The following is a 24,087-nucleotide window of genomic DNA, read 5'->3' as shown; positions in this document are numbered from 1 at the left end:
TGATGTACACCCAGACGCTTTTCTGGCTGCCTTGTCCGCAGCTTGATTTCCCTTTGTTATTATATCATTTCCCTTTTTATGTGCCTGGCATTTTACTATAGCCAATGCTTTAGGTTTCATTATGGCTTTTATTAAGTCTAGAATTTGCTGACAATGTTGTATGGGATCTCCACTACTTTTTTAAAAACCCCTCTGTTTCCACACTGCCCCGAACAACTGGCATACTCCATGAGCATATGCCGAATCAGTATAGATGTCTACTTTCTCACCTTCCATCATTTCACACACAGCTGTCAGGGCTTTGATTTCCGCTAGTTGGGCGGAACATGGTAGGGGACAGGACTCCATCCTAATAATCTTATAGCTTGACTGATCCTGCTGCACTACTGAGAACCCTGCATGATTTCCATCATGATCCCTATAACAAGAGCCATCTACGAACAGAACCTTTTTATCTGCATCCTCTAGTGGTTCTGACCGTAAATCTGCTCTCAATTTGGCAAATGCCATTGTCTTCCCTACACAATCATGGGATTCTCCTTCATAGCCCAAAGGGACAAAATCGGCTATATTACTGGTAGTGCATCTCTGTATAGTTATGTCTGGAAATGTCAATAGCATCTGATACACTGCTATCCTGGCTGGCGTCAGCACAAATTTCCCTCTTTCCAGCAATTCTGCTACTTTGTGGTGCATGTACAGAGTCACAGGATAGCCCAGGGTTACAGATGATGCCTTTTCATATGCATAGTACAGCGCCACCAATCCCTGATAACAGGGTGGATACCCCTGAGCCACCTCATCTAGTCTCGTACTGTAGTATGCTATCGGCTGCTTTGCTTTTCCTGTGCCTGTCTCTTGTGTTAGAACCGCTGTGACATCACCCTCCTGTCGGTTGGATACATTCAAATGATAAACCTTCTCGTAGTCAGGCAAAGCTAATGCTGGTGCTGACTGCAATTCCTGCTTAATAGTATTGAAAGCTATCTCCGCCTCTCCATTCCACTGTAAGCCATTCTTCAAATTTGTATGTCCTGCTTCTTTCATTATCTTTCTCAAAGGTCCCACAATCTCAGCATATTCTTCTATCCAATCTGAACTGTACCCTGCCATTCCCAAAAATGTCATCATCTGCCCTACAGTCTGGGGTTTGGGGGCCTTAGTTATTGCCTCAATCTGATCTGGTGCTATCGCCTTCACTCCCTTGGATATTACCCTGCTTAAGTATTCCACTTGCTGCGTGCAAAATTGCAGTTTCTTTTTGGATACTTTATGGTTTCCGTGCGCCAGCTTCTCTAACAGAGTTATGGTGTCCTGCTCACACTGTTCCTTACTGTGCGAGCAAATCAACAGGTCATCCACATACTGTAGCAATGTACTTTCCAATGGTATGCCCTCTAGGTCTGCCTTCAACACCTGATTAAAAACATGTGGTAAATGTTTAAACCCTTGCGGCATTCTGGTATAGGTATACTGAGCACCTCTGTAAGTCAATGCCATTTTTCTAAAAAGGTGTTCCTCTTAACTTGTAAAGCTGCCCCTTGCATTCCGATTATCACAGCCTCCCCTTCCAGGTGCTGTTGGGTACATGCCTCCAGGTGCCATCTCTCCTCTAACTCCCTGTTCTGAGTCTCGTCAAAAATCACTGTACAATGTAGCTCAGATTTGGGCATAACAGCCCTGGGTAATATCGCCTGCACGCCCTTTTTCCATTTTTCCCAGGTTTCCTGAATCTGATCTGCGATGTCTCCTATCCAAAAGACATTAGCCTTCTTGTCTTCTCGCCTATCAATTGAGCCCCTGCTGTTTCCACACTCAGCCCATTTCTGGTACATTCTAATTTTAATTCCAGTTTCAATAAGACATCTCTGCCTAACAAATTAATCGGAGTTCCTTTAAATACTAGCACCGGCAAAACAATTCCTTTATTTCCCATTCTCAACTGCCCTGGAGCCATGCACTGTGTCAACTGTGTTTTCCCCAAGAACCCTACCGTCTTAATAAACTTTCCTGACATGGGAAAATGAAGGGCATACTGTGGCTGTACACAAGTGTACGTGGCTCCAGTATCTATCATCATTGGTGTCAGTTGCCCTTCTAACATAACCTGAACAATGGGTTCCTTGTCTGCCTCCCTTGTTATCATTGGGTAATGTCCCTTTTCGAGTTCTCGGGGCTCCCCTAATACCTCACATAGGGGTTCACAGGTCCGCTTGGGCCTGTGGGGGCTGGTCCTTGGCTAAACTTTAGTTCCCTTCTTATCGGTTCCTGCTGGTGTGTGACAGGCCATGGTGTAAACGGACAATCTCTTCTCATGTGATCTGGCTGATTACATCCCCAGCACAATCTCTCTACCTCTCTTTCCCCCTGTTGCTTCACTGGTCTCCTCTGCCCATATCTCCTCTGTCCCCCTCCTTGGGATTTCCAGTGTTTGAATTTAGTCTGTTCCTGATAGGGCATTTGTGGGAATGCTCCTCCAAAGACGTTGATTATTGGCATGGGGTTTTCCTGCCCTTGTCTTACAGTATGATCGGTTCCTCCATATAGCAGTGCTTTGTCCAGTTCGATTGCTGTACTCGGACCAGTGGCTGCTAGCAGCATCTTTTTGCTTTTCTCTTTTTCTTTCTTTTTGAGTTCTTCGAGCTGCATTTGTATTAACTTTCTTTGCACTTCTTCCTGCTGCTCAGCCAACCTTCGTTTGTCTTTCCGGTATTTCTCAACCGCATGGACTACGTGGTCTCTAAATTCTTGTGGGGTCGTTGATGTCAGCCCAACCACTTCCTCCAGTTTGGATTTTACTTGCGGAGGCATTGCATCCAAAATGCTGTGTCGGCTGTTTTCCACCTCTTGCTCAGTCTCCAGTCTCCACCTTTTCAACTGGTTTTCTACATAGGCTGCTGGGTTTTCAGTGTCTCCCAGTGGATCCCCCTTTAAGGCTTTGGGGTTCACTTTGTGTGGATAAAGCTTACTGAGGGCCTGCCATACCCTCTGCTTCATTCTGTCAAACCCGTTTCCATCAGTTCTCAGGTCGTTCGAGTTTACTATGCCAGCCATTTCCATTAGTTCGTTAAATTTGGAGGTTCCCATCAGCCTTATCAATAGTGCCTTCAAATCTCCCATAGCCAATAATCGTCCCGCTGTTTCTTCTTCAAAGACTCTAATCCATTTCCCTGCTCCTTCATGTAGATTGGGCAGAGTGTTTTTCAGCCCTTCTAGGTCTTGGGAATCCCAAGGGATGTACTGCACTTGTCCTGATCCTTTAACTAACAACGGCATCATTCTTCCTCCTTCTTCCCACCTGCCCTGGCTCTCCTCCTCGCCTGACTCCCCATCTGCCTCAGGGTATGTCTTTACTGCCTCCCACACAAATTTCTCCGGGAAGAACCTTTCTGTCCTGATTCAATACTTGGTTGGCCCCTGGAGTATTTTTCGCATCTCCTCTGGCAATCCCCTCTAGTAACTAATCTAGCTCTCTCTCTACTTCCACAAGACGCTTCCCTAGTGGCTCCTTCTGCTCTTCTAGGCTTCTGCCTCCTACCTCTTCCCCACAAATTCTCACTCTCCACTTAACTCTTGCTCCTCCAATGAGTCACCTTCTCTTTCTTCCTGTCCGTGTCTGTACACCTGTGGCAGGGACTCCTTATGATCCTTACTCGTGCTTGATTCCCTTCTCTCTTGTGTTTCTCCAAGACTCTCATCTCCTATCTTTTTTCCACTTCCTCATGAATGCCTCATCTCTTCCTGCCCTGATGAGCCACTTTCTTTTCTAGTCTGTTTATTTCTATGGTATAACCGATACTCTTCATACTCCTTTTCCTCTCTCAAGTATTTCATCCGTTCAATCTCTTCTTTCATTTCTCTCTTTGCATGTTCCACTTTTATCCTTTCTGCCTGTATCTCCTTCCATATCACCACTTTTTCCTTCTCGTATTGTCTTTTTTCCTCCTCATTATCCCAAACTTGTACTTCTCCCTGCATGTTTACTGTTCCCGTCAGCAGGGGGCACTGTTTAGGGGTTCCTTCCTCATTATAGGGAGGGGGCTTTTCTGTTTCTTTCGCATCTGGGTACAGAGCTGAAGCCAGCTTCTCACTGTACCTTCCACTCTCTCTAACAGGCTGTTTCTCCAGCACTTTAGTGTCTTCCTCGCTTGTAATCAATATTCTACCTGTCCTCCTCAGCCTTTCTCCCTCCGTTCTGAAGAGTTTTAGCACTTCCATTTCTCGTTCTCTTTTCTGCCCTCTTTTCTTAGATTTATCTCTTGGTTTGTAATTTTTAATTAGTGCCTCCATTTCTTCGCACAAGCTTACATCAAACATTCCTTCTCTTGGCCATTTTGTGACCAGGTTTTTGGTTCTCTTTTCCCATTTTTCTGAAGATTTTGTGATCTCATATTTATTTACCGGATTTTTTTGCTCAGAATCTCTACTGCCGTTCCTTTACCTGTCATGTTGTTCTCTCTTTTTAAGGTATTTCAGAGATTCACAGTTCGTTTACTGGATAATATTATTTACTCTAATTCTATGCCTAGTCAATTGTCTATCTACCAGCGCTTTAAACTATATATATTGGACTGTCCTTGTTTCCTATTCTGCTCTGCCCGTTATAGACCTCTATTCAGAGTGGTATCCACAGAACTTTCTCTTTGCACCTCGTCTATTCAGACCCTTATCTCTTAAGGTGGTATCCATGAGGATTTTCTCTATTTTCCTTTCCCTGCCCATTCAGACCTTCGTTTCATACCAAGGTATCCACAGGGATTTTCTCTATTTTCCCTTTCCCTGCCCATTCAGACCTTCGTTTCATACGAAGCGGTATCCACAGGGATTTACCAACACCACGTGGAATTTTTCTTAACTTAACTTCTTATTAACTTATTTGTACTTACCCTCACTGCAGTGTTCTTGATCAATCCTCTGAGCCTCCTGTTAACCTCCAATTCTGCCAGATTCTTTGAACTGGAGAGACCCTTCAGCAGTGGTTCCACACTTCTGAGACTCCAAGACCTCCCCAAAACTAACAGAATTCTTAGTCTAAATTGTCGCAAAAAGCGCTTACCTTTTGTTTGGGTGCACCCTTAATTCTATTAGCCTTGTGGGGGTCCCTAGAGGACTGGGAAACATCCCCAATCTGCCGTTTCCTTTCCACGGGTCTCTTTCTGGTCCTGTCACGGTCGCCAATTTTGTCGTGGTTTCTCATGCCCCACAAACGACCAGGAGACGCAGAAGATTCTTCAAGAAGTATTAAACTTTAATTTGCAAATCAAAGCTGAGACAGTCGCTGATTGCCCCCCCCCCCCCCCCCGATCCTTGTACATAGCATTTTTTATAGCAATCTCCTGGTTTAGTTGCATTAGCATATCCAATCGGTCTACAGGTCTACAGGTGCTGCGTATCACAAGTACATCCGCCACTATTGTTTCTACCCATTGACTTAATCATGTACTAATCTACATCTCTTAGCTAGCCTCTCATTAACACCCCATTATCTTCTACATTATTAAGATTTCATTCTCTTACTAAATTGGATACATGCATAGCAAATAGCAAACTCAAAGCTGATTACATAGTTTTGGTTACACAGCAAACAATGTAACTTTTATACTTCAATATTAGTAAGTTGTTGGCAGGTTCCAAGATCAGAGTTTTGTGTGGGGAAGAGGCACGAGGTCCAATGCCCACCCCCCCCCCCCCCAGGTATGCGAATCAGCGACTCTGTTTCGAGGCTTGAAGTTTGGGTCCTCATCCAGGATCATCATTCGCGAGTCCTGGGGTCAGTACCAAAGATTGGTCAGAAGTTCAGAAGTCTCAGCCTGATGGCCATTGCCAGAGTATACGAGTCTCGACAAGTTTGCTGGGGAGCTCAAAGGTCAAAGTCTGTGCACCCAAGCCCATTGGAGGCTGGTGGCTGAAGCCCTGGGGTTGGTGGTCCATGTATGTGTATGGGTGGGAGGGATGAATGGGGTCTTGCTTTAATGTGGTGCTTTGTTGCTTGTTGTGTTCTGCCAAGCATTATGGCTGTGCTGTGTTAGCACCGAAATGTGTGACGATACTTGTGGGTTGCCCAAGCACATCCTTGGGTTTGTTTGGTGCTAATGCAAGCAGTACATTTATATCGCTATGTTTTGATGTACAAATGATAAATAATTTGAAATCTGGATCTAAATAGTTCCACTTTCATCTTTCGAACTCCATCTAACATAGCTTTGTCCATTAATGTTGCATTAATTTTGCTCCTGTTTGCACAATTCACAGTGCTTCCAAATTTAGTACGTCCGATTGATTTATATGATTGTATGAGCTTCTTTCCACAAATTCACACTGACTTTAATTTTTGAGACTCTGTCACACCATCACCCATTTCTACTGCAGTAGTCCTGCAACTGATGCTAATCAGATGGGTGGGGTGTGTTTATTTCGTTAAGTCTCTTCCTGCCTTATGAAACAATGAAGCAACATATGAAAATTTCCAATTCAGTGGCATCATTCGTGAATCGAGGCAGGATTTCCCAACCTGGGGTCCATTGACCCCTCAGTTACTGGTCAGGGTCCCTGACATTAAAAAAATGTTGTGAAACCCTGAAAAATGTTGAGAATTTATGTCATGCGTCTGAAGCAGTTTTTGTTTTCTTGTTTTTCATTCCAATTAGAGCAAACCAAGTGAACCTGTATTTATTATCAATATCTAGTTACTTTGGCATATCAGAAACATTCCCTTCCTTTTCTATGTTGTAGTGTTATCATCTGCTACTGCAATTGTGGATTAAAAGTTTTCATTAAATAAATATCTATGGTTGATTATTATCCTTCCTGAATTTGCTGTAATTGAGTACATTTTGTTTTCTAATTTTTTTATCAACAAATTAAGATGAAAATAAACAAAGTTTGTTTTCATCTTAATTTATCTGCCTCGGGAAACAGATAAATGGATAACAGTCACTAGAGGAAAGGGCAAAAGTTTGATACTAGGGAGTATCCCTGTGGCTGTCCCCCTTAACAATAAGTGCTCCTGTTTGAGTACTGTTGGGGGATGACCTACTTGGGGGAAGCAACAGTGGCTGTGCCTCTGGCACAGAGTCTGGCCCAGTGGCTCAGAAGGCTGGGGAAAGGAAGAGGATGGCAGCAGTGATAGGGGACTCTATAGTCACGGGGTCAGACAGGCGATTCTGTGGACACAGAAAAGAAACACAGATGATAGTTTGCCTCTCAGATGCCAAGGTCCAGGATGTTTCTGATCGCGTCCACAATATCCTGAAGTGGGAAGGAGAACAGCCAGAAGTCATGGTACATATTGGTACCGATGACGTAGGTAGGAAAAGGGAGGAGGTCCTGAAAACAGACCACGGGGAGTTGGAAGGAAGTTGAGAAGCAGGACCTCAAAGATAGTAATCTCAGGATTACTGCCTGTGCCATGTGATGTTGAGTATTGGAATAGAATGAGGTGCAGAGGATAGATGTGTGACTGAGGGATTGGAGCAGGGGGCAGGGATTCAGATTTCTGATTCATTAGGACCTCTTTTGGGGGCGAGTGACCTGTACAAAAAGGATGGGTTGCACTTGAATCCGAGGGGGACTAATGTCCTGGCAGGGAGGTTTGCTAAAGCTATTGGGGAAGGGGCGGTTGGCTCACAAATAGAGAAAGCTTCGAGACAGTGCGAAAGGGAGGATAGGCAGGTGATAGAGAAGGGATGCGCTCAGACCAATGCTTTGAGATGTGTCTATTTTAATGCAAGGAGCATCATGAACAAAGCTTAGAGTGTGGATCAGTACTTGGAGCTATGACATTGTGGCCATTGCAGACACTTGGATGGCTTGGGGGCAGGAATGCTTACTTCGAATGCCAGGCTTTAGATGTTTCAGAAAGGACAGGGAGGGAGTGGAGGGATGCTTTAGTAAATTTGCTGATGACAAAGGTTGGGGTTGTTGTGGATAGTGTGGAGGACTGTCAGGGGTTACAGCAGGACATTGATAGGATGCAAAACTGGGCTGAGAAGTGGCAGATGGAGTTCAACCCAGATAAGTGTGAGGTGGTTCATTTTGGTGGGTAAAATATGATGGCCAAATATAGTGTCAATGGTAAGACTCTTGGCAGTGTGGCGGATTGGAAGGATGTTGGGGTCCAAGTCCGTTGGACCCTCAAAGCTGCTACGCAGGTTGATTCTAAAGTTTTTAAACGTCACTTTTTCCATATTCTATTGTTATCTCAACATTGATACATTACTGTCACAGCCTCCTGGAGTTTTTGTGTGAGCGTTTTCATGTGGCGTGATGCTATCTCTACTGTATTTGTTAACCATGGTGGAAGACTGTATGTACATTACCTTTATTTGTGTATGTGTGTTTTACTGTACGAACGTTTTTTAATACATACTCTTTGTCCCTAGGTTTACACATTAACAGCTCAGCCCAGGGCTGAGCTCAAACCTTTGAAACTTTTGTTTGTTTTATTAAAGTGTGGTTTTGCCTTTCCTTACTCTTTTAACCCTTTTATTTTCAAACTCGAATATGATGATAATTATTTCCAGATTGTTTCTAGTCATCCTGGAAATGTGAGAGAGTATTCTGCTGGGCTTAAGATGCCCTGGTGCCTCTAGATGGTCTTTCTGCATTAGGCCTCCATGTGAGGGTATCATTTCTTACACAGGACTTTTTGGAGCATTGAGGAGGAACATGGACCATGTAGTCCCAGACGTACCTGTCATTCTGTGATGATTCGGTTTAATTGTCATGTGCCTGATAATTACTTGTTGTCATCCTTCAGCCAACCCTGACTCCACTTTCAAACTCAAGCCATACTGAGTGCCCATGATTCATCTGTTGTCGGCCCCCAACCAACACAAACTCCACTCTCCCCTCCTACCCCTCCTCACAGCCCCCGACCCTGCTCTCATGACTACACCCCTCCCCCACCTGAAACCACCAGGGTTGGCTTCACAGCTGAACAGGTGAGAAGGCAGCTGAAACGTCTTCACCCAAGCAAGGCTGCAGGCCCGGATGGTGTCAGCCCCAGGGTGCTCAAAGCCTGTGCCCCCCAGCTACGTGGAGTACTTCACCATATTTTCAACCTGAGCCTGAGTCTCCAGAGGGTTCCTGTGCTGTGGGAGAAGTCCTGCCTCGTACCTGTACCTAAGACACTGCACCCCAGTGGCTCCAATGACTACAGACCGGTGGCATTGACCTCCCATGTCATGAAGACCCTGGAGAGACTTGTTCTAGAGCAGCTCTTGCCTATGGTTAGGTCACAATTAGACCCCCTCCAGTTCGCCTACCAGCCCTGACTAGGAGTTGAGGATGCCATCGTCTACCTACTGAACCGTGTCTACGCCCACCTGGACAAGCCAGCGAGCACTGAGGGTCATGTTTTTTGACTTCTCCAGTGCGTTCAACACCATCCGCCCTGCTCTGCTGGGTGAGAAGCTGACAGTGATGCAGGTGGATGCTTCCCTGGTGTCATGGATTATTGATTACCTGACTGGCAGACCACAGTACATGTGCTTGCAACACTGTGTGTCAGACAGAGTGGTCAGCAGCATTGGGGCTCCACAGGGGACTGTCCTGCCTCCCTTTCTCTTCACCATCTACACCTCGGACTTCAGCTACTGCACAGGGTCTTGCCACCTTCAGAAGTTTTCTCATGATTCTGCTGTAGTTGGATGCATCAGCAAGGGAGATGAGGGCTACGATGGGAAACTTTGTCACATGGTGTGAGCAGAATCATCTGCAGCTTAATGTGAAAAAGTCTAAGGAGCTGGTGGTGGACCTGAGGAGGGCTAAGGCACCGGTGACCCGTTTTCCATCCAAAGGGTCAGTGTGGACAGGGTGGAGGATTACAAATAACTGGGGATACGAATTGACAATAAACTGGACTGGTCAAAGAACACTGAGGCTGTCTACAAGAAGGGTCAGAGCCTTCTCTACTTCCTGAGGAGACTGAGGTTCTTTAACATCTGCCGGATGATGCTGAGGATGTTCTGCGAGTCTGTGGTGGCCAGTGCTATCATGTTTGCTGTTGTGTGCTGGGGCAGCAGGCTGAGGGTAGCAGACACCAACAGAATCAACAAACATTCATAAGGCCAGTGATGTTGTGGGGGTGGAACTGGACTCTCTGACGGTGGTGTCTGAAAAGAGGATGCTGTCCAAGTTGCATGCCATCTTGGACAATGTCTCCCATCTACTCCATAATGTACTGGTTAGGCACAGGAGTACGTTCAGCCAGAGACTCATTCCACCGAGATGCAACACTGAGTGTCAGAGGAAGTCATTCCTGCCTGTGGCCGTCAAACTTTACAACTCCTCCCTCAGTGTCAGACACCCTGAACCAATAGGCTGGTCCTGGACTTATTTCCACTTGGAATAATTTACTTATTATTATTTAATTATTTATGGTATTGCTATATTGCTACATATTCTTGCTATTCTTGGTTGGTGCGACTGTAACAAAACCGAATTTCTCTCGGGATCAATAAAGCATGGCTGTCTGTCTGTCAATCCTGTGATTGATAGATTCCAGACCCTGATCTGTCAACCTCTCCAATTATGTCTCATGCACTGAATCTGCCTGTCCTGGTGTTAATATTGAATCATTTTCTTTCCACATCTCCCTCCTCCTCTCAGCTGGCGTGCAATGTAAAACCAAAGCTGATCCTTTCATCCACACACTGTCATTCACTTTCCCTTCAACATCCCAACCCCTCCCACTGCATCCCACAGCTTACACATATTTTGTCCTTCTCCATCCTGCACAATTCTCCCTATTCCTGAATGTGGCCTTGGAAAGAAAGCTGCATTTTCAGTGGTACAAATGTCCACTACGGAAGGTCCTGAGTACAAATATCATCCACAGCAGAGTGCCAACAGCTGAAATCCATCCTCCAGGAAGTCAGTGCTAATAAAATGTATGCAGGCAATTCCCATAATGAGCTAGTATCCTCTTTTTGATGCTGGTCATGATGTCTACACTGTTGGATCACCCCTTCTGGTGTTATTTTCTTCCATAATTCTGTTTGTTCATCAGTATTTCTATCTCCCTTCAATGTTGTGTAGCTCATTTATTGTTGATCATGTCAGTGATTTTTTTTTCTCCTTTGCTACTAACTCCCTCATGCTAGTTCTTCAGCTGTGAACAATCGAGGGCAGAATTCTTACGAGAGAACTTCCTCCACTAGCCCCAGTGACAATTTTTCACAATTTTTGTCGGTGAAACTGATTGTCATATGTACAGACATGTATAGGTTCTGTGAAAATCTTACCAGCAACAGCATCACAAACATGTGGTATCAGAAAAGCTTAAATTATACCCAGCTCTTTTCAAGAAATAATATAATTTGAACAAAAACAAAGTCCATTGAGTGTAAGGTAGTCCTAGTGTTGTTCTACTGACGTAGTGATTCTGATTGTGCAAATTGGTTGATGTATTGCGGTTCTGGTGCTTTTATGCTTAACATGCATTTTGCAACAACCTTTGAGCCTGTGTGATTTGTGATTTGTTACTCTTTGTACTGTGATCTCCAACTTTTTGTTATTTCTCTAATTGAATTCTCCCTTTTTACTGGCTTCAGTTTTTTCCCCATATCTCTTTTTCTTCTTTTCTGCTAGGCTAGCAAGCCATTTTAAGAAAACTTCTCAAACAATCTTAAGAAGCTTCATGTAAATGTTTATATAAAATTATATATAGCGTATTTAATTGGATAGCACTGTCTCAAGTATTGCATTAAACTGTCAGGATTAAACTACTTTGTAGTTTTGGTTATTGCATATGAATTTTTGTCTGTTTGACTCCGTCATTTGCGTCACTTCAAAGTTCAAAGTAAATTTATTATCAAAGTACATATACAATCCTGAGATTTATTTTATTGTAGGCATACTCAACAAATACAAGAACTATAATAGAATCAATGAAAGACTGCACCAACAAGGCGAGCAATCAGTGTGCAAAAGACAACAAACTGCAAAAAGAAAAGTCTGGTCAACATGCTGCCAGTGAACAACGGTACCTTGGGCGACATCTTCCAGATAGTCAACAAGACTGTTTCTTTCACTTCTTTTATGTCTTTTTTTATTTTAAAATGTGTTTCTGGTACTGTTGGAGCCTGTGACTTGCAGTGTGAAGATCGATTGAGTGATCTGGCACTTTGCTGTTTCTGAGAAGATTCCAGGAGGTGAGCTGCCTTGAGGCCTAGATGTTCAGAGACCAGTATCAACTCCATCTTTCACTAATTAAAGTGCCAAGAAAGATTGAAACATTGAGGCGATTGTGGAAGGTGAATGACCATCTACCAGCCCCTCTCTCACTTCTGCCAGAGAAAGATGTGCATGACAGACTCTTGCTCACTTCTCCTGAGGGAAGGTTCCCCCTCCCCTCGTCCTGTCAGAGGATGATACGGAAGCTCTGGGTCTGCGATTTATTGATTGGACTGTAGTTCAGTTGGATTCTTCCAGTTTTGTTTTGCATTCTGTGTTTTTGACTGTTCCTTCTTTTTGCATTTGTGCAATTTGTTTTTATGAGTGTGAGGGAGGATTGATGTTCTTGTTGTAATTTGTGTGATATGTCTTTCTGTGTGTGGGGGAGGGTTGATATTCTTGTTGCCATTTGTCCAATTTGTTTTTATGCATGTGGGGTGGGGATATGATTTTGTTGCCTTTTGTGTTATGGGGGTGTTAATGTTTTTCTTTGAAGGGCGCTATGGTTTTCTTTGTTTCATGGCTATCTGGAGAAGATAAATCTCAGGATTGTGTACTGCATACATACTTTGGCAATAAATGTACAGGGAACCTTGAGACATGTGGATGGAAGGCTTGCCTTGAAATGCAGCAGGGAAGTTGGGAAAAGATGAGGAGTAACTATGCATTGGTATTTCATGCCTGAGCAGAACGTTCTTGGACCTGCGGAGGATGTATGTTCAATTGAAGAGATCTGAATTGCATATATTACGGATGCTGATCTTGGATCTGGAAGGCAGCCATAGAATTGTACACTTTACATGTAAGGATTGAGAATTGAATTATGACAAGGTGAATTCTGAGGGAATAGATGAATTTTGTGGTTTGAATTGGGGTTTATAAGGAAAAGGTATATGAAGGCAATCTTGAGTGTGGGCAATGGGCAGGAATTGTATATGGGGCTATTGGTTACTGATGAAAATTGACCTGCAATGATCATGCAAAGTACTTCTACAATGAAATTGACCTGTATTTGATTCTTTGATACTGGAAGTGACAGTCTATGCCGAGGAAGAGTGAGGAATGGTAAATCAGCTATGGTCCAACAGGGTCAAAATGGGACAAAAACTTGCTTTTTTTTTAGGAGGGAGCTGAATTGCTTAGCCTATTGCAGCTCAGGGCATTTCAGAGTTCAATTCTGGTGCTATTGTGTAAGGAGTTTCTGCACCTGTGGAATGTGTGGGTTTTCACCGGGTGCTCCCGATTTCCTCCCACAGTCTAAAGACATACTAGGTGTCAGAATCAGGTGTAATATCACTGGCATATATTGTGAAATTTACTAACTTTGCAGTAGCAGTACAATGCAATACATGTTAGATATGGAGAAGAACTGATTTACAATAAGTATTTATATGTTAAATAAGTAGTGCAGAAACAAATAAAAGGTAGTGAGGTTGTGTTCATGGATTCAGTGTCCATTTAGAAATTGTATGGCAGAGAAGAAGCTGTTACTGAATCGCTGAGTGTGTGCCTTCAGGCTTCTATAGGTTAATTGGTCATTGTTAATTGTCCTGTAATTAGGTTAGAGTTATTTAGGGTTGTGGGTTTGCTGGTGGTGGGAATGCATGACTGGAAAGGCCTACTCCACACTATTTCTGAGATGATGCAATCTATCAGCACATTTGGTGCTGGAGATGAGGCTGTGAAGCAGAACATTGGAGTTGGAGAAAGTGGCTTATCACTGCAAATGAGAGCCTAGGTTCATTTCAACTCCTTGTTGACTGCTGGGACAGAGTTTTCAACTGGGACAAAGCTCAAAATAAATTTATTGTTGAAGTACATATATGTCACCATATACAACCATGAGATTCATTTTCCTGCGGGCATACTCAATAAATCCAATAACCATAATAGAATCACTGGAAGTCTTCACCAACTAAGTGTACAACCAGTGTGCAAAAGACAACAAACTGTGCAAATACATAAAGAAAGAAATAAAAATTAGCAATTAATATTGAGATCATGAGATGAAAAGTACTTGTAAGTGAGTCGAGAGATAGTGGGAACATTTCAATGATGGGGCAAGTGAAATAGAGTGAAGTTATCCCCTTTGGTTTAAGAGCCTGATGATTGAAGGGTAATAACTGTTCCTGAACCTGGTGCTGTGAGTCCAGAGGCTCCTGTACCACGTTTGTGATGACAACAGTGAGAAGAGAGCATGACTTGAGTGGTGGGGGGGAGATCCCTAGTGATGGACAATGCTTTCCTGTTACAACTGTCCATGTAAGTGTGCTCTGTGGTGGAGAGGGCTTTACCTGTGATGGACTGAGCCATATCCACTACTTTTTGTAGGATTTTCAGTTCAAGATCTTTGGTGTTTCCATTCCAGGCTGCGATGCAGCCAGTCAATATACTCTCCACCACACATCCATAGAGATTTATCTACATTTTAGATGTCATGCTGAATTTTCCCAGACTCCTAAGGAAGTAGAGATGCTACCATGCCTTCTTCATTATTGCACTTGCATTCGGTGCTCAGGATAGGTCCTCTGGTCCCCTGATAAGCACTGGCTCATGGACTTGTTGCCTCCTCCTGAGATCAATAATTTAGCTAATCAGATCCTTGTTCTTGCTGACATTGGGGAAGAGGTTGCTGTTGTGGCACCACTCAGTCAGATTTTCAATCTCCCTCCTACATGCTGATTTGGCCAACAACAGTGGTGTCATCAACAGACTTGAATATGGCATTGAAGTTGAGTTTAGCCACACAGTCATAGGTATAAACAGTTAAGCAATCTGCAAAGGACTTTGCAGAAGTTACTACTGTAATACAGGTTAGGTCACTTTATCAAAGCAAGGTGGTATAACCTAACTGTATGAGCTTTGTATTATCAAGAGATCTAATTTACATCCATATCAAAGTTGCAAGTTTCTTTGTTTATTGCTTTGCACTGTTCTATTGATCTCACTCATAATTTGCTTGTGTCATTGCTACATGAATAGATTGATTGAAATCCCAAGCTGCAACTTCAGGAAATCTGAAATAAAAATTGAAAATGCTGGCAATACTAGAACCACACATGTAATAGAACTCTTACCTTGGATTACTGGAGATTTGGGTTTGATCCTGACCTCCAGTGGAGTTGTCATGTTTTCACGGATTTCCTACAGATGCCCATTTTCCTGTGGTAGTTTAGTTCGGCCACTGTAAATTGACCTTACTGTAAGTGTATGGCAAAATCTGTATTAGTGGCAGCATTTGTAGAGAGCTAATGCTTAAAGAATTGTCCAGATGACTTGGAAGATTATTTTCAGGTGCATGGTAATGGGACATTCTAGTTGTTCTTAGTTTTTAGCAGAGTTTCCTTCTACATAAGTGATCTGTGTGAACCTACTGCCAAGCTACAACCTCCAACGTTCTCAAATATTTGCAATCCTGGAACTTTATGCATCACACACAAAATACTGGTGGAATGCAGCAGGTCAGGCAGCATCTATAGGGAGAAGCACTGTCGACGTTTCAGGCGGAGACCCTTCATCAAGACTGTCAAAGTCCTGACAAAGGGTCTCGGCCGGAAATGTCAACAGTGCTTCTTCCTATAGATGCTGCCTGACCTCTGCGTTCCACCAGTATTTTGTGTGTGTTGCTTGAATTTCCAGCATCTACAGATTTCCTCGTGTTTACTTTATGCTTCCTTGGTTTTCAACAGTGGAAAAAGTTCCAACGGCTCCCTTGATCTTATGCTCTGGAATTTCCTTCCTAATAATCTCTACGTCTTTCACTTAATCACTGTTTATGATGTCCCTTTAATCTCAATGTTATGGGAAGCTTTTGCTCCCTGCCCTAGAATCTTATAGTCTCAGAAAGCTGCAGAGAAATAGACCCTTCAGCCCATCTAGTCCCCATTGCATCCTTTAAACTGTCTGTTCCATCGACCTGCACCAAAACCAGAGACCTCCATGCTCCTACCATCTATGTGCCTGTCCAAATTTCTCTTAATTGTTGAAATCTATCTATACCTCTCATAATTTTATATACCTCTATCAATCTCCTCTCAATTTTCTACATTCCAAGGAGTAATGTCCGAACCTATTCAATCTTTCCTTACAACTCAGGTCCTCCAGATCCAGCAAAGTCCTTATAAATTTTCTCTTGGTCTGTCAAACTCTGTCTTTCCTGTAGGAGGAGACCAAAACTGCAGACAATACTCCAGCTCATTCCCCACTGGTATCTTATAGAACTTCAACTTAACATCCCATCTCCTATACTCAATACTTTGATTTATGAAGGCCAATATGCCAAAGGTCTACCCTCTACCCTCTACCTGTGATGCCACTTGCAATGAATTATGGACCTGTGTTCCCAGATACCTTTGTTCTGCCACCCTCATCAGTGCTCTACCGTTCACTCTGTAGACCTACCCTATGCAGCACCTTGCATTTGTCTGGATTAAATTCCATCAGCCATTTTTCAGCCTATTTTTCCAGCTGGTCCAGACTCTGCTACAAACCATGATAGCCTTTCTTGCTGTCCACTACATCCCCAATCTTGGTGTCATCCACAGATTTGCTGATCCAGTAAACCACATTATCATCCAGATCATTGATATAGATGACAAGCAACAATGGACCCAGCACCAATCCCTGCGGCACTCAACAAGCCACAGACCACCAGTCAGAGAGACAACCATCTACCACTCTGGTTCTCCCACAAAACCAATGTCTAATCCAATTTACTACCTCATATTGAATACTGAGTAATTGAACTTTCTTGACCAACTTCCCATGTGGGATCTTGCAAAATGCCCTACCAAAGTCCATGTAGGCAACATCCACTGCATGACTTCATCAACCTTCCTGGTAACTTACTCGAAAAACTGTATACTATTGGTTAGATATGACCTACCACACACAAAGCCATGCTAACTATCCTTAATCAGTACATGTCTATCCAAATACTTGTATATTCGGTCCCTCAGAATACCTTCCAATTACTTACTCACGACTGATGTCAGGCTCATTGGTTTATAAGTTTATTTTCAGAGTTTTTATTGTACAACAGGACAACATTGGTGATCCTCCAATAATCTGGTACTTAACCTGTTACTAAGGATAAGTTAAATATCTCTGTTAGTGCACTGGCAATTTCTGCACTTGCCTCACCTTGTCAGGCCCCAGGGATATATCCACCCTACACCTGTTATCTTTACCTTTTATTCTGACTGGCACGTACAAACTTTGTACTCTCAAAATTTCACTTTAGAAAACCTCCCACTTACCAAGTACACTTTTCCCAGAAAACAGCCTGTTCCAATCCATATCTGCCAGAGCCTTTCTGATACCATCAAAATTGGCCTTTCTCTAATTTAGAATCTCAGCCTGCAGACCAGACCTATCCTGTTCCATATTTAGTTTGAAACAAATGGCATTGTGATCACTCAATTCAAACTGTTCCCCAACACAAATTTCTGTTGCCTGCCCTGTCTCATTTCCTAATGGCAGACCAAGTATCTCAGACTCTCTTGTTTGGACTTCTATGTACTGATTAAGGAAACTTTCCAGAACATATTTGACAAACTCTATTCCATCTAATCCTTTTACAGTATGGGAGTCCCAGTCAATATGTAGAAAGCTAAAATCACCTCTTGTAACAACCTTATGTTTCTTGCAACAGACTGTGATCTCTCTGCAAATTTGTTACTCTAAATCCGTCAGACTGTTGGGTCGACTGTAATATAGCCTCATTAATGTGGTCGCACCTTTCTTATTTCTCAGTTCCACCCATCACACCTCATTGGACGAGTTATCCAATTTGTCCTGCCTGAACACTATTGTGATATTTTCTCTGACTGGTAACACCATCCCTCCTTTAATCCCTCCCGCTCTGTTTCATCTAAAACAACGGAACACTGGAATATTGAGCTGCCAGTCCTACCCCTCCTGCAACCAAGTGTCACTAATGGCTACAATATCATAATTCCAGATATTGATCCGTGCACTGAGCTCATCTGCCTTTCCTGTGATGAGTCTTCCATTGAAATATATGCAGCTCAAGGCATTAGTCACACCATACTCAAACTTTTGGTTCTGACCTGTCTCCACAACCTTTCCACTAACTGTTCTGGCGCTCTGGTTCCCATCCCCCTGCAACTCTAGTTTAAACCCCAGTGTGCAACACTATCAAACCTTCCCGCTAGGGTATTTGTCCCCTTCCACTTCAGGTGCAAACTATCTCTCTGTACTGGTGCTACCTTTCCTGGAAGGGAGCTCAATGATCCAAAAATCTTACACCCTCCAGCCCACACCAGCTCCTTAACCATGTGTTAAACTGAATAATCTTCCTATTTCTGGCCTCACTAGCACATGGCACAGATAGTAATCCTGAGATCACAACCCTGGTGGAGACACTTTCCCTTAACTTAGCAGTTAGCTCCCTGAACTCACTTTGCAGAACATTAATACTCTTCCTACCTATGCCATTGGTACCATCTGAAAAGTGGATGCTAACCAAGTTGCATGCCATCTTGGACAATGTCTCCCATCCACTCCATGATGTACTGGTTGGGCACAGGAGTACGTTCAGCCAGAGACTCATTCCACCAAGATGCAGCACTGAGCATCATAGGAAGTCATTCCTGCCTCTGACCATCAAACTTTACAACTCCTCCCTAGGAGTGTCAGACACACTGAGCCAATAGGCTGGTCCTGGACTGGTTTCCACTTAGCATAATTTAATTATTTATGGTTTTATATTGCTATATTTCCACACTGTTCTTGGTTGGTGTGACTGTAATGAAACCCAATTTCCCTTGAGATCAATAAAGTATGTCAGTCTGTCTGTCTACATGAACCATGTCCTCTCGCAGTTCACACTCCGACTTAAGAATGCTGAGGACTTGATCTAAGATATCTTGGCATCTAGGAGGCAACATACCATCTGGGAATCTCATTCTTGTCTACAAAACCTCCTCTGTTCAACGAGTCCCCAGCATTAAAATTCAGCTTTTCTCTGCTAGGTCATTTCCCCTCCCTCTCCCCCCCTCCCCCCCCCGCCCACCAGCAGTTCTTGTTCTTGAGGGGGATAGCCATGGAGGTATTCTGCACTGCACTTCTGGACTGTCAACCAGTTTCATAAAACATAGAATAGTACAGCACATTACAGGCCCTTCGGCCCACAATGTTGTGCCGACCCTCAAACCCTGCCTCCCATATAATCCCCCACCTTAAATTTCACTCATGTATCTGCTTCCACCACTGACTCGGGCAGTGCATTCCACACACCAACCACTCTTTGAGTGAAAAACCTTCCTCTAATATCCCCCTTGAACTTCCCTCCCCTTACCTTAAAGCCTTGTCTTCTTGTACTGAGCAGTGGTGCCCTGGGGAAGAGGCGCTGGCTGTCCACTCTGTCTATTCCTCTTAATACCTTGTACACCTCTATCATGTCTCCTCTCATCCTCCTTCTCTCCAAAGAGTAAAGCCCTAGCTCCCTTAACCTCTGATCATAATCCATACTCTCTAAACCAGGCAGCATCCTGGTAAATCTCCTCTGTACCCTTTCTAATGCTTCCACATCCTTCCTATAGTGAGGTGACCAGAACTGGACACAGTACTCCAAGTGTGGCCTAACTAGAATTTTATAGAGCTGCATCATTACATCGCGTCTCTTAAACTCTATCCCTCGACTTATGAAAGCTAACACCCCATAAGCTTTCATAACTACCCTATCTACCTGTGAGACAACTTTCAGGGATCTGTGGACATGTACCCCCAGATCTCTCTGCTCCTCCACACTAGCAAGTATCCTGCCATTTACTTTGTACTCTGCCTTGGAGTTTGTCCTTCCAAAGTGTACCACCTCACACTTATCCAGGTTGAACTCCATCTGCCACTTCTCAGCCCACTTCTGTATCCTATCAATGTCTCTCTGCAATCTTCGACAATCCTCTACACTATCTACAACACCACCAACCTTTGTGTCGTCTGCAAACTTGCCAACCCACCCTTCTACCCCCACATCCAGGTTGTTAATAAAAATCACAAAAAGTAGAGGTCTCTGAACAGATCCTTGTGGGACACCACTAGTCACCACCCTCCAATCTGAATGTACTCCCTCCAACACGACCCTCTGCCTTCTGCAGGCAATCCAATTCTGAATCCACCTGGCCAAACATCCCTGGATCCCATGCCTTCTGACTTTCTGAATAAGCCTACCATGTGGAACCTTGTCAAATGCCTTACTAAAATCCATGTAGATCACATCCACTGCACTACCCTCATCTATATGCCTGGTCACCTCTTTAAAGAACTCTATCAGGCTTGTTAGGCACGATCTGCCCTTCACAAAGCCATGCTGACTGTCCCTGATCAGACCATGATTCTCTAAATGCCCATAGATCTTACCTTTAAGAATCTTTTCCAACAGCTTTCCCACCACAGACATAAGGCTCACTGGTCTGTAATTACCTGGACTATCCCTACTACCTTTTTTGAACAAGGGGACAGCATTCGCCTCCCTCCAATCCTCTGATACCATTCCCGTGGACAACGAGGACATAAAGATCCTAGCCAGAGGTTCAGCAATCTCTTCCCTTGCCTCGTGGAGCAGCCTGGGGAATATTCTGTCAGGCCCCAGGGACTTATCCGTCCTAATGTATTTTAACAACTCCCACATCTCCTATCCCTTAATATCAACATGATATTTCCTTGTGTTATATGGTGTAAAATTTTCTTTGATTTTATTTATGCAAAATTTTCCTGGGACGCTAATGCAACTTTAAAAATGAATGCTGCTTTCATTCTTTGATCTGTGAAGCACTATCCTCATGGACTCCAAATCTTTTGCCAGTGAGTTTCAGTTTTAAGCTACAATAGATGAATTTCTCTTCAATAGTTTATCAGTAAATTTGCTGATAAATAGTGGGCAGCTATTATATGGCAGAGTTTTTATATCAAAGAAAAACTGCAGTAGTAAATCAGTAGGTGGTGCAACATCAAAGGAATTGTCATTTCTTGTTAAGACTTCACATCAGGGCAGAATCATGGTTTTAACCCAATAAGTCAACAATTTCCTCGAGATCTGCTAGTAGTTTGTTTTTGTTCCAGATTCCAACATCTGCAATTTCTTGTTTCTCCATAGATTTTTCAGCCCAATTGCTTTTTTCATAGAACTTCAGATTGTTTTGTAGGTGCTGTGATCCGTTGCCTGAACTGATTAATCCGTTTAGTATAGGCGGCCCTGTGTTAAGACCATTTGGGTAGTGGCATTTTACACTGACAAAACTCACAAATCACGGCCCAAACATTTGTGATGTAGAGTGAATGTCATGCTATTCATGTGGGAGTGTTTAGTGGGAGATAAATAAATAAATAGCATTTATGTTTTGTTTAAAATTTCCCCTGGTAGGTGATGCATCTTGGCCATAAATTGCAGTCTTTTCGGAAGGAAACCACCTCACCCTGACCTCCTACTTAACACCTGGGTCATCAGCATTCTTCAAAATACTGACCCACATGCTCTTCATGTTTATAGCATTTTCTTTTTTGAAGAAAACACTGCTGCTCATCCAAGCCAAAACTTAGGCATTTCCAGCACATTTCAATGCAAATGTTCTCTGTATTTTTTTTTATCTTGAATTACACTTGATAAAGCTGACATCTTGCCAATTCACTAGCAGTTTTCCTATGCATGTTAGTGTTACACTTGAGTCATTTTTTTTATCAACTTGATTTCCAAATCACAGCCTGGAGGCCCTTCATTTCTGTCAAGCTCAACAGAATTTCATCAGGTCAGTAAGGAGTGATAGTTTGGATCCCTACTTTTTTTCAAAGCCACCATGTGGGCTTCATTCAGATTTTTGGTGAAATGCTAAATTACAGCAAATTACAAATTTAGTGCCAGAGAGATTAGGCTGCAATATGAAATAAGATGGTGTTTGTGGAATTATTGCAGTAGTTGGGGATTTGTCTGCATGTGCTTTGCATTATATAAATCTGTAGCTCATGTTGTGCTACAATCATGCATAAACTTTTCCATTATAGATTAGTGTATGTCATAAGTGCTTTTTGGCTGAATAAGCTGCCTGCAGCTTTACTTTAATTCATTGTTTGTGTATTTTAGGAGAGAAAAAAATAACTATAATCCTTCCTTCCTTCCAAACATTTCAAAAGATTTTTTGATCAAAGTAAATTTTATTATCAGCATATATATGTCACCACACACATCCCTGAGATTTAATTTCCTGTGGGCAAACTCAGTAAATGGTAACTATAACAGGATCAATGAGCGATCAACCAGAATGCAGAAGATAACACAATGTGCAAATGCAAAAATAAATGAATAGCAATAAATAGCAAGATGAAATAACATGATGAAATAACAAGATAAAGGTTCCTTAAAGTGATTGTGGGAATATCTCAATGGATGGGCAAGTGAGTGTAGTTCTCCCCTTTTGTTCAAGAGCCTAATGGTTGGGGGTCGTAACTGTTTTTGAATCTGATGCACGGAATTGTTGTACTTTAACATTGTGGCTATATTCGAAGAGTGATATGTTGAAGGGCAGCTTCATTGAGTTGTTATGTTATTTCATGTATTGACCAATAAAACTTGTGTCTGTGCTGAAAGTTAGATGGAGTTCCTGTTTGAGATTTTGACCAGTTAGTGTTGTAATGGCCTCTCCAGATTTGGTGTAGCTTTGATTGAAATGCTGATCTTATTTCACTGCAGTTTGAGGCAAGTGTGTAAGTTAAGACGTACAAAACTGTACGTTGTTCCTTCCTTGTCATCTCATGGCTTGTTGAATGAGATACCTTGTCCTCAACTTTCCTGTTATCGTTCTACTATTTTAATCTATGCCCCTAAGTAACTAGCCTTGTTGATGAGGTTAAAAGTAATCTTTCTGTATACCCAGTCTATCCTTTCATAATTTTATAAGCCTCTGTGAAATCTCTCTTCAGTCTCGAAGAATGAAAGGGTTTATGGATGAAAAATGTTTGTTGGCTCTGGGCCTGAACTTGCTGGACTTCAGAAGAATGGGGCGGGAGGGGGGTGGAATTCCATTAAAACTTAATATTAAAGATCCAGTCAGGGTGGATGTGGAATGTTTCCTTTAGTGGGGGAGTGTAGGACTACAGGGGACTGCAGGGCAGAATAGAGGGACATTCCAAGGATAAAGAATTTCTTTAGCCAGAGGGTGATGAATTCTGTGGAATTCATTGCCACAGACACTTCATTGGAAGTGAAGTTTGATAGGTTCTTGATTAGTTAGGGCATTACATGTTCCAGGAGAAGGCAAGAGAATGGAGTTGAGAAGGATAATAAATCAGCCATGATTGAATAGTGGAACATGCTCAATGGGCCAAATGTCCTAATTCTGCTCTTAGGTCATAGCAATATCCAATCATGGAACTGCTCAGGCTACGTCCACACTAGACCAGATAATTTTGAAAATGCCGGTTTCACGTAAAAACGATAGGAGTCCACACCAAGCGTTTTTGAAAATACCTCCGTCCACATTAAAATGGGTATTTGGGCGAATCTCCTCCTACTGGGTACGCGCAGGACACATCTACAGAAAACAAGCAACATGTTTGGGGTCGAATCTCACCGTGAGAGGCTTGGCGTGCGTTTGTCTAGTTACAGACTAGGAAAAACATAAAATTAAATTGCCAAATGATTGGCAGCTGTTCACTCTCGCGCAGGAGGGCCAGCTAAAAAACTGAAAAAAAAAACAAATACTAGAGCGTATGGAGGCAACCAACGGAGTTCACAAACGGTATGACCTGGCTGATGACGAACATTGAAAAACTGACTAACTCTGTTGCATTAATAAAGCACCTTGTTAAATGTGTAAAACATGTTTGCATCAGTGTTATCTTGTATTTCCATACAATGTTACATTAAGCTGTTACACATCTATTGTCAGAGAAGTA

At 42.9% G+C, this 24,087-nt stretch overlaps 1 protein-coding gene across 4 annotated transcripts in view; it reads left to right on the top strand.

The window, feature by feature from the left end:
- Nucleotides 1–24,087, top strand: part of LOC132379532 (pantothenate kinase 1) — a 100,511-nt gene that overhangs the window by 9,606 nt on the left and 66,818 nt on the right. The window lies entirely within an intron of this gene.

Source organism: Hypanus sabinus, chromosome 22 (assembly GCF_030144855.1).
Source record: "Hypanus sabinus isolate sHypSab1 chromosome 22, sHypSab1.hap1, whole genome shotgun sequence".
NCBI lineage: Eukaryota > Metazoa > Chordata > Chondrichthyes > Myliobatiformes > Dasyatidae > Hypanus > Hypanus sabinus.
The sequence above is the reverse complement of the archived record's forward strand: the minus strand, read 5'-3'. Positions and strand labels throughout refer to the sequence as shown.